Genomic DNA, 4846 nt, shown 5'->3' with positions numbered 1-4846 from the left:
AAATAGATTACAAAGGAATAAAAAGATTGTAAGGAAATGAAAGGCACTAAATATACTTTTAGTTTGTTTGCTTGCTTCCTTCTCTCTCTCTCTCTCTCTCTCTCTCTCTCTCTCTCTCTCTCTCTCTCTCTCTCCTGTGAAAAGGCTTCTTTGTGTAGCTCTATCTGTCCTGGAATTTGCCCAGTAGACAGGGTTGGCATATAACTCAATAAGCGTGCTTCTGCCTCCAGAGTGGTAGGATTAAGGTCTGCCCCAACACCTCCTGGCTTTGTTTGGTTTCTATAAAAAAGCAAACAAAAACATTTGTATTATTGATCATGACATCCAGTTAGACATCTCCTTTTAAAATGACATTTTATTTCTTACTATGTAACTATTGTTTCTTGACTTTTTATAATTACTTCTTCACCTTAATAATGCCTTTAAAATACTTATACAAAAATTGACTTTTCTGAAATTTGTTTATGAATTATAATTTATAAATTATAAATAATTATATTTTGTTTTTATATATAAGAGAGTTATGCTAAAAGAGTAATATAGTGTTAAGATGAGATTATGTGTTCTTATAGCGCTCACTGAGAGATAAGAAAGTTCCCAGTTTTCTGGATCAGCCCAGGCACCAAGCTTCAGGTGAGTCTTTATTATTATCTCTTTGTAAGACTTCAGCAAATCTCTTCAACATTCTGTATTTTATCTGCCTTTTGTACAATAAGAAAGTATGATGTGCTGGTTGCTTAATTTCTTTCCTGTGATATTCTGTTAATACACTAGCTCTGAAAGTACACAAGAATTTCCCGTAAGTCATAACTATATCGCTAATTTGTAAAAAGAAAATCTTGTCTACTCTATTGTGCATAAGTAATTTATCACTCTGATAAGATTGACATTAAGCATTTGAATATTAACTGATGTTTGTTCTCAATAGAATCTTTAACTTTAAATGGTAATAAAATTTTTAGTTTTCCCCTGTGTTCTCAATACCTATTGATGACTATCCAATCACTTTATTGAAACAGGCCTGTTCATTCAAAACTATGAAATGCAAATCAATAAAGACATTACTGACTTAGTTGAAGAACTTGAACAAATGATTCAGAATGTAAAAAAAAATGTCATAAGAATAACCTGTAGATAGATTTCTCTGGAGAGAATGGTTCCACTTATGTCATGTTCTATCCAATGTGCTGTTCAAGTCCCTTGCTGTGGCCTGGGTATACCACTCTCTCTGCTGCTCTTTTATCTTTTATAATCCAATCAGTGTAATTATAGTCAGTTTTTGATGAGGTAGGGATGTCTTTTGAAAAGATAATATATTTTATATCTACTTTTCTAATATTATATTTTATTGGAAAATTATGTATTTTACTTATTCTTTTAAAGGTATGCATTCTTCTTAATGAAGATACATGCACACATAAAGCTAAGCGACTAAGTTATGTCTTTTTTGTGTTAATAGTAAATTACCCAGTGATGAAGTTAATGATCTTTTACAGCAGAGATATTATTGGCATATTATATTCTAAAATATTTCAGTTTTATGTGTATTTTGATCCTGTCCTCCAACACTTTAAACTTGTAATGTATACACTCGTAACTGCATGGTGTAAATCTACGCATACACACACAGAGCCAATTAATAAATAAATGTTGATGTAATTCACGTTTTAAGAAAGTTAACTATTAAGAGAACAACATCTTGAGATTTTTCACAAAGAAATATCTTCATCTCCACTGTCTATTAGGTTTGTATCAACAAGGTTGTTCAGAAACTTAGAAGACAAGAAACATGATAGACACATGAGCGAACAGAGGATGCACAACTGGAAATGACAAGGTAAAATGCAGACACAGAACTGTTAAACAAGCACAAGAGAGACATTTATAGATCTGAGCTTACCCCTGTCATGGTGCTATGACAGCTATGAATATTTCCTCACTAAGATGCAAAGAGAAGCTTTCACTAGGAGGAATGTAGGAGAGAGATAAGGCCAAAGGGGCAGAACCATCAAAATAATAAGAGCCTAAATATACTGTTTCTACCAAAGATAAAATAGTGAAAAAACAAAAAACTATTCTAGATCTGAACATTATAAGGAAGAAATTAGATTTTACATATATGCCATAAACTTGATAAACTAGAATTAATTTTAAAATGATTAATAAGTTATGGAGAATATTAAAGCAAACATTACAATGTTTTGTTTTGTTTTGTTTTTAATGAAAATATGAGACCAGATTAGTTAGCATACAAAACATAATCTTTCCTCATCGATTAATATAGGTATACAAAAGCTAATATGTTAATGAGTGTGGAGGTGAGAAATGATCCAAATATATTGTATTTTAAGAGGCTGTGTAGGAGTATAGGTGTAATTTAACATTTTAAAGCAGAGTATTTTTAAAATGTTAATATTTTTGTTGTTTTTATTGTCCTGATTTGTTCTTTTGGGGACAGCTTTGCTATACAGTCCTGAACTTTTTCTTGCATTGGAAGAAATTACTCTTTTCAATAAAGAAAGATTTAAAATGAACTTCTAAGAGTGATTGATAGCCAGCCACAGTGGCACAAACCTGTAATCCCAGCACTTGGGGAGGCAGAGGCAGGAATTCTCTGTGTTCGAGGCCAGCCTTGTCTACAAGGCTGCACAGAGAATTCCCTACACACACACACACACACACACACACACACACACACACACACACACACAAGAAAGAAGGAAAGAAAGAAAGAAATTTTGTAATTTACTGAACAATTAAATAATAAATATATTAGTCAAGAAGAATAAAAACATAATTCTAACTTATTGGGCATGCTAAAAAAATGTTCATTTAATTTATTTGTCTGTGCATCTCTAGCAAGAAATGAATTTGTGATTTGATTCTAGACCTAACCAAATTTTGCTAACAATTGCTGCCATATATTTATATTTATCATCTCATTTTAAAAATTATTTTATGGACAAAGCATAAGCTAGTGGCTTGCACATTGGTAAGAACACTTGCTTCCAGGCTGTCGGTTTGTAGGGTCTATCAGACTTCTACACACATTTCTTATCTAATATGAATGCTTTTCAGCTCTATTACTATCACATGTTTACATACTGAGCAGTTGTGTTTCTCTGGAGAGACAGATACACTTGCTCATTTTAGAGAAGTTACCAGTTGCAGACAAAAAGGAGATTAATCCAAGTCCAGGTTCTTAGTCAGTGAGTTTATTTGGTTTCTTTACAGGAGGATGAGCATCCACGGGTGAATCAGGCAGCTGAATCACAGGAAAGCCCACCAGCAGTGCAAGGACTCTGGGAAGCTACACTAGTGCAGAGCCCTGCACAGCTGACAGTTGGCAGACAGCCCAGTGCACAGGATTTTTTCCTTTCTCTTGGCCTCGTCCTCCTCCTCTTCCTCTTCATCCTCCTTCTATCATCATCATTATCATCATTATAGTTTTCATTATTTAAAATTCAAATTATTTCAAATTCAGATATATTTTAATCATATTATTCCCACAAGTACTTTCAGATCTGCTCCCACTACCCTACAAACTTAAGTTCTTTCTCAAAAGTGAAATAGACAAAAATCAATTCAACAACAAAGACTGCCATCAAGAAAGCAAAATAAAATCATATTTTTAAAAAAGCTGTAGTTGAATAAATGCACACATATAAAAGACTGTGTAGTCCAATTATATGTTGAGAAGCTACTGAAAATGAGGTCTTCCTGAGAGTAGTTGATATACCCAGTGTGTCACTCTATTGGTGAAGGCTCATTTTCCCTCTCTCTATGGGTATATGTGACTGTTCTGTTGTTAACCTTTAACATCGTGTCTATGTTTTTAGCAATTAATTCAGTTTTTAAAAAGATAACTTGTGACATTTTGCGGATTTCCTGAGAGCCTTTTAAATCACCCTACTTCTCTCAGGGAGGGAGTTTTTCAGTCTAGAAGAAATAGCTGCACAAGATGAGAACTGTCCTGCCTCCACATGAGAGAAGTGAAAAAACCAACCCATTTCTCTTATTCATAAATAAGTTTCCAAAAAAAATACAGACCTAACTATTCAACAACAATCTATCTAAAGCATCTATCCTATACCAGGCAACCAGGTATAAGCAACACACTGTCTCAGTAGTCAGAACATAGGCCTGTGGGCTGATACATTAGAAGATACTTTAATACACATGCCTTAGACTCAGAAAGTAGAAAATTATTGTTTGTTTGGTTTCTTTCTATGGGCTTTTAAAAATGCTATTATTTATTTAGTTATTTTTGTATGCCTGATGAATAAGGGTTATAACTTTCTTCAAAGCTCCGTAGAATTCATTTCAAAGGCTTGCGTTGACCAAACACGCATATTGACACTTTCTTTGCCTTATTTCCTGTTTTAATTGAGTGTCAAAGGTTACCCGTTGCCATGAGAGGAAGACATGACTGGCATCAGAGGTCAGGGACTCGCTGGGATTCTATTAGAGCCATAAAAACAAAACAGGATGATGATTTCACCTGCTCTAACCTCAATTTTTCCAGGATGGAATAGACATTGACCTTACTATTTGTCAGCCATTGACTCCATAAACATCAACGAGCCTAATTCTGCTTACTAAACAATAGGACTGCTCTCACAAGGATGAAAATAAAACAGTGGGAAATACCTAGAGAGGATTCAAAGGCAAGACATGTGGAGGTGACAAAAAAGATAAAGCAACAGTTTTGATTTTTCTATTCCTGGGTCACAGCCTTTCTTTGGCTACTCTACAATAACCTGTTCCACCGCCAACCTTCACTTTTATCCTCCTTTATAGAATGCCATATAACTTCCTCTATGTGAGTGAGTAGAAACTATAAATG

General features: G+C 34.0%; 1 long non-coding RNA gene across 1 annotated transcript; it reads left to right on the top strand.

Moving 5' to 3' along the window:
* Positions 1-572: 572 nt before the first annotated feature.
* On the top strand, positions 573-3609 carry LOC311605518. Its single transcript, XR_014781995.1, has 3 exons — positions 573-633; positions 1746-1837; positions 3235-3609. It is a non-coding gene; the product is annotated as an uncharacterized lncRNA (long non-coding RNA).
* Positions 3610-4846: the final 1237 nt, after the last annotated feature.

Source organism: Acomys minous, assembly GCF_964271855.1.
Source record: "Acomys minous genome assembly, chromosome: 1".
In the NCBI taxonomy this organism is placed as follows: domain Eukaryota; kingdom Metazoa; phylum Chordata; class Mammalia; order Rodentia; family Muridae; genus Acomys; species Acomys minous.
This window is presented reverse-complemented; position numbering and strand designations above follow the sequence as displayed.